The sequence below is a fragment of the Hyperolius riggenbachi genome, chromosome 10, assembly GCF_040937935.1.
Source record: "Hyperolius riggenbachi isolate aHypRig1 chromosome 10, aHypRig1.pri, whole genome shotgun sequence".
NCBI classification, from domain to species: Eukaryota; Metazoa; Chordata; class Amphibia; order Anura; family Hyperoliidae; genus Hyperolius; species Hyperolius riggenbachi.
Genome location: NC_090655.1, coordinates 37,242,693 through 37,254,816, shown reverse-complemented (window position 1 = coordinate 37,254,816; position 12,124 = coordinate 37,242,693). Strand labels below are relative to the sequence as shown.

The window sequence follows — 12,124 nt, the reverse complement described above, 5'->3', positions numbered from 1 at the left end:
GATTTCAGAGGCAGAGGGGAGGAGGGGGGGATTAGGTTTTTTTCACAGGCTTAGTGCTCAAGATACAGATAAGCCTGCCTCTGTGTAATGTTTACAAACAACATGGCTGCTGTCGTATCACAGGAAGAAATAACCATTTTCTATTAAAGCTGTTTGCAGCTAGATTTGCTGTGTAAACTATCTAAACTTTAGATAAGATGTATACACAAGTTACTTGTTAGTTTTTCATCTTGGATCCGCTTTAAAAAAGTTGGAGAGACCTCGGCTCTTCCTGTTCAGTAAGTCAGCACCTATTCAGTAAGGCGTTCTTGGCCAAGACTCCCTAACACTGCTACTGTCTGAGTGCGCTCTAGTGGCTGCCTCACAAGCGCTTTGCGTCCGACAGGAGAAAAGTGCTATACAAAGCAAGGATTTATTATAAAATTATTATCATTATTATTAGATAACACAAGATCCATGGGGGAACTGCACACCTACCAATGAGGTGCAGGATTCAAAATGTCAAATAGCAAAATCCAGGAAATCCGCACACTTCTTGTGAACCAAGTTCAAGGTTTAATCAAAACATCGTGACACAAGCCATTCCATCAACCAACGATTCGTTTCGGGGCCGCGCAGGGTCCCCTTTGTCAAGGCAATGAAACACAGAATGGTGACCATTGCGTTTGATGCGACGTTAATGTCGCACAACGTGCCCATAACGCAACACATGTTAGTTTTGAAGTTGGACGTTATATTGACCTGCGTTTTTTTTTTTAAATCTAAAACCTTACTGACCATGTGCAAGCAGTCCAACGTAGCTAATAACACACACATAACGCACAGCATGCAGCACTCTCTAAATGTTGCTACACGTTACACACAACACAACACAACGTGAGCACTGTGAATGTGGCACATATTTTGTATTGCTGTGCGTTAGCCTGCGATATTCCATTTTTTTTTTCTTCGTGCGACTTTACCGACGCACTGTGAAAGCGGCCTAAAGGAATGTGAGGGGGGGGGAGAGAATAACTTACCTGGTGCTTCCAATGGCCTCCCGCAGATGACCTATGCCTGCGCTGGGTTACATACAGAAATATATAGATGTATGTAGGAAGTGTTACTGATGCTGAACATAAACTTTTTGGGTATCCTGAATAATTTACTACAAAATGTCACTACAGTGCCTCTTTAAAGTTGATTTTTTTTTTTTTTTTTTTTAAATATAAATATACTGCTTCTTTCCATTCTTTTATAGATGGAATGTCTGAATTGTATTGCTTTAACTACTCTGCTGTATTTATGGAGTACATCAATAATTTGTCTCTGCTTATTTTCCAATGCATTTAAAGAGGATCCGAGATAAACTCATTGCATAATTGTGTTCCTTTCATATGGTTTATAGGGCATTCCTCAAGCCAAATACTTTTTTTGTTTTTGCTTTAATACTCTAATTCCCTATAAACGAAACAAGCCTCGCCCCACAGCTCCTTTTGTACCTTGGTACTGTAGCAAGGGCTTATGGGAGCTCAGTCTGGGCAGGAGGAGGAGGTTACTAGCCATTGATTTCAAAGGCAGAGGGGAGAAGGGAGGAGGAGAGGAGAGTGAATTTACACACAGACAAGCTGACAGCATCTCCAGCCATCAGCCTGTGACAATGTGACAAACAGAACATGGCTGCCCTCATTGTATCACAGGAATAAATAATCCTAAAATGAGGTTTAAACTATCTTAACTTTAGATAAGATATATAGACAAGTTACTTGTTATAGTTACTTTTTTCATCTCTGATCCGCTTTAAATGTAATTTAAAAGAATACGGGTGCAATCCAATTCAATTTTTTCCCTTTAAGTTTTCTCCTTGGAGATGATTTTTTTTTTTTCTGTTTTTATATTTGCAGAATGATAACAAGTTATTTTAAAGTACCAAAAAGTAGGTGAAAAGTACTGACAAGATTATTCTGAGTATTTTCTTGCTGGCTGGTGGCTTAGAAGGCATTTTATTGATGAGGTGGGAAAATATCACCTAGGAGAAACAGTGAATTGAGCTCTGTGGTTATTTGGTGTTTCTTGATTAACAGTGTGATCTTGTCCCAGGCTGTTTTACTGCTTGTATGACAGTTGTTTTGTATATGGTTTTCTTTAACTTTTTTTTTTTTTTTCTGTTACATGCCGATGCTATTTTTTTGATATATAATGAAGAGCAGTGCGGATATACCACAATAAGGGACAAATTGTCACCTGAAACATTCAGGAATGAGTATTTGGCCTCTTGCACACTACATGCAATTCAGTTGTTGGTTTTTTTGTGTGTTTTTTTTTTTCTTTTTTTATAGGCTCCGCTTTGTGATTCCAATTAAAAAAAAAAGTACTGCATGCGTTTTGTTTTTGTTTTTGTTTTTTTTAATTGGAATAACAAAAAATTAGAATTACATGTAGTAAGCCTTTCAGAGTGGCAGAGATTTTAATATGTATACATGGCTCAGTCTATGAACAATTAAAAAACAGAAGGCATGTTTTCTGCTGACAGAATAAACAGTACTGCTTTTGAGGTGCTTTCCACAGAGGCTTGGAACCGAAAAGAATTGTGGAGGGAAGAGCGATCCGTTTATATCTGAAGTCCTCAGGGCTCGTTCACACTAGTGGCTTGATTCACTAAACGCACAGCAATACTAAGTCTGTGCGACATCCACAGGGCACATGTTGCGTTTGTGTGTAACGTGTAGCGTTATTAGAGAGTGCTGCATGCTGTGCGTTATACATGTTGTTAGCTGCTTTGGACTGTTTGCACATGCTCAGTATGTAAACATACTTTTTGTTGCCTGTATGCTCTACTGTATGCCACCGTAACAGGGCATTAAGTTGCGTTGCGACTTTTTTGGAGCGCTGCGTTGTAATTTGCGTTGCGACTTGTAGGCTACTTTCACAGTAGTACGTTGCGTTTGATATAAGGAAAAAATCCAGAGGCGCCAAAAAGAATAAAAACAACTAGAATTAAAAACCGGGGGGAGATATACTCACCACCCATCAAACAGACCAAGAATCAATAAGAAATTCAATGTTCAGTCAAAAAATTGACAATTTATTTGTACTCCCAGGTGCTACGCGTTTCACGGGATTAACCCGCTTCCTCAGGCAATCAAACAGGAGAACAAGCTATAAAAAATACAAAACCGTAACATACATAAATAGAGGACCCCAAGTACTTGTGATGATTTAAATAAAGGAAAGCGCTTCAAGATAAAGTGTAGATACAGTGCAGGCATATACCTTGTGTGTGTGTGTATATATATATATATATATATATATATATATATATATATATATATATACATACATACATACATACATACATACATACATACATACATACATACATACATACATACATACATACATACATACATACATACATACATACATACATACATACATACATACATACATACATACATACATACATACATACATACATACATACATACATACATACATACATACATACATACATACATACATACATACCTTAACCATGATTAATCAATCCTAGTGTCTGTAAACATTGATAGAGACATATGACCCATATATCATAAATAGCGCTATATTCAACGTTATAATTATTCAGGAGAAAATAAATCAGTATCTAATGGTTAAGATAGGGCAGTGATTTGGTTGTAGAAATGTATACAAATTAAAATAATGTGTTAAGAGGTAAAAAACAGCCAGGTCTGTTATAAACTAACTAGAAGTGGCCGCAGGGGAAATAGTACAGTACAATGTAAAAAAACAATCATCACACGTAGTAGGTGCAGAGTAACATGATCAGAGGACTTACCAATTGGGGGTCTGGAACAAGCTCAGCGCCTCAGTAGAGACCGAGGTGCACTGAGCAATGTAAATAGATTTAGTGAGCGGAGGACGCCGTCTCCGCGTCCTCCTACGTCACCTCCGATGTGCCAGGCGGAAGTGACGTGCGGCGCGCATGCGCTAGGAGGCGTCAGCGCCATCTTGGTTGTGGTGATCTGCTGGCATGATGCGTCCAGCTCAAAAGCGTATTATCATCGGTCAGACGCGTCAAAAGAGACGCATATGTATGCAGGGGGAACGCATCTCAGGCGCCTAGACGCCATAAAAACGCAATAGCATGTTGAAATGGACACATGTACTATTACGTGGGGCTGATGTGTGCGCATTAGGTAGGGATCCTAAGAGGTCATAAAAGAGGAAGATTTAGTAACAATAAGGGGATATAACAATGGATCTTTTTGACAACATGCAAAACAAATCTCAGGGCCCGTTTCCACTCTCGCGGAAACGGCCGCGAATCCGCAGAGTTTCCCCGCAGGCAAATCGCGCGGGGAAACTCTGCCATAGGGGACAACGGCGCCGCCGGCCGAATCGCTTGCAGTAGCGATTCGGCCGGAAACCCCCACAGAATTCGCGGCGGAGGCTGCGATTCCCATAGCCGTGCATGGCACGGCTGATGGGAATCGCCTGCGATCCCGCCCACCCGCTCAGTGCCGGCGTGCGTCTACGAGACGCACGCCGCACTAGTGGAAACGAGCCCTCAGTAATATGTTTAAAAATCAAGCAAAATAGACATACAAATCGATATAAAATAACGATACATGTATAAAAATCCAACAATAACTACATTGTGGACAAACATCAATAAAAGAGAGGACAAAAATAAAACCTCGTATCACTATTAGTTGTAGTGCCAATGATGGCGTATGGAGATCAACATAATTTAGATATCGAGATAGATCTTTTTTGTTTTTTCATTCTAAAATGCTTTCTCCAAAACCTCATTCAGACCGTTGGGAACCAGACTTTTTAGGATATTGATCCAATATATCTCCTTCTGGCGCAAGGCTTCAAAGGTGTTCGAAATGTGTGGGGGAATCGCCTCTATAAAAGTGATACGGAATAATAAAGGATTTTTGTCGTGATGTGTGCCAAAATGTCTGGAGACACTGTGGAGTGCAAGGCAATTCAGAATATTTCTCTTGTGCTGGCCGACCCTACTGCGGGCCTCCTGGGTCGGCCTCCACGTCACCCACTGCAGCCGCTAATGAACATCACTATTCCCCCTCCACCACCTCGTATCTTTCCCTCCTATCCACCTCCCTGCCCTCTGCCACCGCCCACTTTCCCACCACCGATCACAGCACCCGTCACGCCATTACCACCTCCCCCAGCTTATGTTCCACCAAAATTCACTTTTGCACATGCTACCACTCCGGTAAAGACGCTTTGCCCTGGACCAGTTGTAACCTCTTCCTCCACATTGGAGACGGGTCTGGCCGACCCTCCTGCGGCCCCTTCAATAACACCAGTTATAAAAACAACTTCTACACTCAAAACCAAGAAAGACCCCATTTTCAAAACTAAATCCAAGAAGGGTATACTACCTAACATCAAAATTAAAAATAATAAAAATATCCCCAAATCTAGCAATCTAAAACCACTCTACAAATTTCTTAAGGGACCACCACCGGCCACACTAAGTATTCGACCTACACCTGGCCCAGAGTTATCCGCACAGGTCGATCACGCCTATAACACCACCACAGATAATATCAGCATCTCCCAATTAAGTGTATATGATACATCAACGCAGAATTCAGACCGCTCTACAGACCAGACAGTTCTGAATGATACACCTGATATTACGGAAAATCTGGATAACACTCTTACCACAGCATGTTTTTTAGATCTACCAGCCTCCCTATCCCAAAATACCTTGGTTCTCCCCTTACCGAGCCCCACCAACAATCGAGTTCTTTTGAACCCCAGACACAACATGAAGCGGTCGCACCCAGACCCCGGAAAAGAGGTAGTCGGGGCAAAGGCAAAACACATAAAAAAGGATGCTCTAGTGTCTCCTCGAATCTCAACACACTAAGAAGTATTTTTAACCTATCTGATCACCTACTATCTGCCCACGAAACAAAGTTATTAGAGAAAGGTCTATCATTTTGCCCCACAAATACATCGAATCTAAGTGAATTATACACTGATCTAAATGCCTATATACGCAAGCTCACGTTAAGACGTCATTTTGCTATAAAAAAACATAAGGAATCATCCACTAATCCTAACAATAGTCTGATTATTACGGACAATCCCTCAATACCACTGGTTACAGTAAACCCAGGTGAGGTCTCCACTGAGAAGTATATTACCACTCAGTTAAAGGGACGCTCTAGGTTTTACCCCACAGCATCTAAGGGCCATTTGTTACAATCTTTCCACGACCTGGTTCTAGAAGACCTTCTAAAAATTAATTTACAGGATCCCTCCCCCTCTAACCTCACACAGGCTGAACAATCTGCACTCCAAAGACTCAAAACAACGTATGATATTGTGATCAAACCTGCGGATAAGGGCGGGGGCATCGTTCTTTTAAATCGGGTGGATTATCTGGAAGAGGCTTCCCGCCTACTAGATAACCCCCAACATTACACCATCCTTGATCATGACCCGACAGAAGAACACAACAAGACATTGAAATCCTTTATAAATGACAATTTTCTCAAAGGCATCCTCACTAAAAATGAAAGAACTTTCCTAATTAATCAGCACCCCAGAACCCCCTTCTTTTATTACCTTCCCAAGATACATAAAACACTCAGTAAACCACCGGGCCGACCGATTATATCAGGTATCGACTCCACTACAAGTAATCTATCTGTCTTTGTTGATCACCACCTCCAGCCTCACGTACGGGCACTTCCATCTTACCTTAAGGACTCCCAGCACCTTATACAGTTAATAAAGGATATTGTCTGGCAAGACAATTACCACTGGCTCACCTGCGACGTAACATCTTTATACACTAATATTCCCCATGAATTTGGACTTACGGCTATCGATTTTTTTCTAAACAGTAACCCTCTCATGCCCACAGCTCAGAAAAGTTTCATTACCCAATGTGCTGAATTCATTCTAACGCACAACTCCTTTAGTTTTGAAAATAAATATTACCATCAGCTGACCGGGACGGCCATGGGCAGCTCGTTTGCACCCTCGTTTGCAAACTTGTCCATGGGCCTCCTGGAACACCTCAAATTTCACCCTCAACACCCCTTTCGTAATAATATCATATTTTATAAGAGATATATTGACGATTTAATTTTCATTTGGCAGGGCGATTCCAACAGCATTACACAGTTTGTCCACTACTTAAATAATAATATAGCTGGCCTCCAATTCACAGCCCAACACCATAATAATACCATAGAGTTCCTAGACCTATCCTTATACATTGATGGAAACAAAATTAAAACAAAAACTTTTTTTTAAAAAGTGGATGCTAATAATTATATCCACTTCAATAGTCATCACCACAGACCCTGGACTGCTAATACCCCCTATTGCCAATATAAACGCATTTTTCGTAACTGTACGGACCAAAAGGACTTTCATTCACAATCCACAGTTTTGACAAATAAATTCATTGAACGCAAGTACCCCAATAAACTACTTAGAGATGCCAGACGCAAAGCAATTCAAACTGGTCCCTCTTTACCTCCTAGGGCTACCACCCAGGACTCATCCTTTCCACGATTTATCACCAGATTTAGTGCTCAACATAATACTATTAGATCAATATTACAAAACAGGTGGGACCTTTTACTCCAAGACCCCTACTTAAAAGTAGCAATACCCAACAGACCATCTCTGACATATAGGAGAGCCCCAAGTCTAAAAAACTTACTTGCACCGAGCAGACTAAGGAATATACAGCCCAAAGATAATCCCAGACCTGGATCCCATCCATGCAACAAGTCCCGTTGCACGGCGTGTCAGTTCGTTAATGACACTAACATCTTTCACTCGGCCATTACATCTAGCACTTACCCTATAAGACAATATATCAACTGTGACTCCCGGTTCATAATTTATCTCATCTCCTGTCCATGCGGTCTCCAATATGTGGGCCGCACGACCCAGGAGGCCCGCAGTAGGGTCGGCCAGCACAAGAGAAATATTCTGAATTGCCTTGCACTCCACAGTGTCTCCAGACATTTTGGCACACATCACGACAAAAATCCTTTATTATTCCGTATCACTTTTATAGAGGCGATTCCCCCACACATTTCGAACACCTTTGAAGCCTTGCGCCAGAAGGAGATATATTGGATCAATATCCTAAAAAGTCTGGTTCCCAACGGTCTGAATGAGGTTTTGGAGAAAGCATTTTAGAATGAAAAAACAAAAAAGATCTATCTCGATATCTAAATTATGTTGATCTCCATACGCCATCTTTGGCACTACAACTAATAGTGATACGAGGTTTTATTTTTGTCCTCTCTTTTATTGATGTTTGTCCACAATGTAGTTATTGTTGGATTTTTATACATGTATCGTTATTTTATATCGATTTGTATGTCTATTTTGCTTGATTTTTAAACATATTCCTGAGATTTGTTTTGCATGTTGTCAAAAAGATCCATTGTTATACCCCCTTATTGTTACTAAATCTTCCTCTTTTATGACCTCTTAGGATCCCTACCTAATGCGCACACATCAGCCCCACGTAATAGTACATGTGTCCATTTCAACATGCTATTGCGTTTTTATGGCGTCTAGGCGCCTGAGATGCGTTCCCCCTGCATACATATGCGTCTCTTTTGACGTGTCTGACCGATGATAATACGCTTTTGAGCTGGACGCATCATGCCAGCAGATCACCACAACCAAGATGGCGCTGACGCCTCCTAGCGCATGCGCGCCGCACGTCACTTCCGCCTGGCACATCGGAGGTGACGTAGGAGGACGCGGAGACGGCGTCCTCCGCTCACTAAATCTATTTACATTGCTCAGTGCACCTCGGTCTCTACTGAGGCGCTGAGCTTGTTCCAGACCCCCAATTGGTAAGTCCTCTGATCATGTTACTCTGCACCTACTACGTGTGATGATTGTTTTTTTACATTGTACTGTACTATTCCCCCTGCGGCCACTTCTAGTTAGTTTATAACAGACCTGGCTGTTTTTTACCTCTTAACACATTATTTTAATTTTTATACATTTCTACAACCAAATCACTGCCCCATCTTAACCATTAGATACTGATTTATTTTCTCCTGAATAATTATAACGTTGAATATAGCGCTATTTATGATATATGGGTCATATGTCTCTATCAATGTTTACAGACACTAGGATTGATTAATCATGGTTAAGGTTAAGATATGTATGTGTATGTATGGATGTATGTGTATATATGTATATATATATATGTATGTATATATATATATATATATATATATATATATATATATATATATACACATACACATACACATACACATACACATACACATACACATACACATACACATACACATACACATACACATACACATACACATACACACATATACACATATACACATATACACATATACACATATACACATATATACATATATACATATATACATATATATATATATATATATATATATATATATATATATATATATATATATATATATATATACACAAGGTATATGCCTGCACTGTATCTACACTTTATCTTGAAGCGCTTTCCTTTATTTGAATCATCACAAGTACTTGGGGTCCTCTATTTATGTATGTTACTGTTTTTGTATTTTTTATAGCTTGTTCTCCTGTTTGATTGCCTGAGGAAGCGGGTTAATCCCGTGAAACGCGTAGCACCTGGGAGTACAAATAAATTGTCAATTTTTTGACTGAACATTGAATTTCTTATTGATTCTTGGTCTGTTTGATGGGTGGTGAGTATATCTCCCCCCGGTTTTTAATTCTAGTTGTTTTTAACTTTCAAAAAGTTTTATTATTATTTTGCAGTGAAAAACAAAGGAAAACATAATACAGGGGATTTGCATCATATCCAAATACATGCCGGTGCATACATTCGTGCTAGTTGGAACATAACAAACCAAATCTCCTGGGAGTAACATAGGGGGGGGGGGGTACAACCTGGAAATTATGGTAGTCGCCTAGGCGACTAAGTCACACATAGCCTTCCGTTGGGTGCTGGCAGCAACGAGGCAACAAATACCAGCATCCTACTCTGTCCACACATCTTGCCAATAACACATTTCTACTAGGAGCCGTCTGCAGAGGTGACGGGTCTACGATTAGTGGACTACAGGTTGCGCAAGCGGGGTCTGGGGAGGATGGAGGAGGGGGGGCAGTTTAAGATAAGTAATGTAGAGAGTAGGAGTAAGGAGTAGGGATGAAAGGAAAGGTATTGAGTAAAGGTGAGAAAAGCAAGTAAAGAAATAGAGGGGGAGAGACAAAGAGTGTGACACGGCTGATCTGACATCTGTATCGCGAGAGGGAGACCAGTAGGGGTCTCTAGGGGCTGGGGGAACTAGCAATTTCCCCATATTCTAAACCTCAGTAATGTATTGCGGGATCCAGTGAGAATAGTTCTGGAAGTAAGGCTGCCATACCGCTTCAAATTTAAGGAGGGCGTCATCCAGGATGGCCTTCATCCTGTCAAAACATAGAGCGGAGCTCAGATATGATTTAAAGATATCGAAGGCCAGAGAAGGAGTTTTCCATGAGCGGGCTATAACCCTTTTTGCTGCTAGAAGTATATGCTGAAGTAGTTTGTATTTAGGAGTAGACAGGCCTGGGGGCCGTATGCCGAGCAGGGCTATCTGTGGTAGCTTAGGGACTTGTTGCTGGAAAATGGAGTAGATTACCTGGTATATTCTAATCCAGAACCTACGTACCTTTGGGCATTGCCACCAAATGTGTAGGTAAGTGCCTGGTTGCCGACAGCCCCTGAAGCAGAGGCCTGAGGCTCCTGGCTGAAACTTTGCTAATCGATCCGGCGTTAAGTACCACCGTAGGAGAACTTTATATTGTGTTTCGACCAAGGATGCGCTAATAGAACATTTTGGGGAGAACTTCCACATATCGTCCAGGTCCTCTACTTCAATATTCTCCGCCAGGTCTTGTTCCCACTTCAGAATGTATTGTGGTTTAGGCAGAGGGGTTGGGGAGAGTACACATCTATATATCAGTGAAATAAGGCCCGGGGAAGTGGGATCTGTAAAGCACACGTGCTCAAAACATGTCCTGGTCAGTAATGATGACCGGCGGCTCAACACTTTGCGTACGAAGTGGGAAATTTGTAGGTATCTGAAAAATTCAGAGTCAGGAATCTGTCTATGTTCTTTTAACGAAGCAAATGTTTTAACCGTGCAATCCGTAACTAAGTTGTAGATTACTGTGAGATTGTTTTGCTGCCACCACTCATACACAGAATGATTGTATAGACCCGGGGGGAAGGACGGGTGGCCCAGGAAAGAGAGAAGGGGCAGATGGGGCGACATCAAGTTGCCCCTTTTTTTAATGTGGTTCCATATTTTTAGAGAATGAGAGATAATTGGGTCCTTTATTTTATTTCCTTGCCGCGTTTCCAACCACAGTAAATTGCGGAGGGCGATTGGACGGCATAATGTCTTCTCTATCGTACACCACAGGGGGGGGTTGAGTTCGACAAACCATGCTGTTAGTTGAGATACCTGAGAAGCTCTGTAGTACTCAGCTATGTTGGGGACCCCCAGACCTCCATCAGACTGCAGTCTATATAGTGTTGTTCTAGCTATTCTAGGTCCCGAGTTCCTCCATATAAAAGAAAGCACAGTAGACTGTACCTTCCTAAAGAAGGAAGGGGGGATGTGTACTGGGAGAACCCTGAAGGCATAAAGTAGTTTAGGCAGAATTATCATTTTGATAGCAACTATTCGGCCTATCCAGGAGATAGCATAACGTTTCCAGCACTCTAGTAATTGTGTCATCTCACGGAATAGCTTAGGGTAGTTTGCATTAAACATATCTTTATAACAGCTAGTGAGGTAAATGCCTAAATATTTTAATTTCAGAGGCTCCCAGGAGAATTCACAGGAGGCTTGAAGTTTAGCGACATCAGCTGGCGGAAGAGATACATTGAGAGCCTTAGTGCTGTTGATTTTTAACCCGGAGATGTCTTCAAAATCAAGCAATATGTCAGCTAGATTAGCAATGGAGGCCTGAGGGTCCGTGATGGTGAGGATGACATCGTCCGCATATAGACATAATTTATGAGATTGGCCAGCCAGTGGCACCCCTCTGACCCCCTCGTGGCGATTAA

At 41.3% G+C, this 12,124-nt stretch overlaps 1 protein-coding gene across 1 annotated transcript in view; it reads left to right on the top strand.

Annotated features, from left to right (window-relative positions):
- CCNJ (cyclin J) overlaps positions 1 to 12,124 on the top strand; it is a 43,134-nt gene that overhangs the window by 10,285 nt on the left and 20,725 nt on the right. The gene's annotated exons all lie outside the window — the stretch shown is intronic.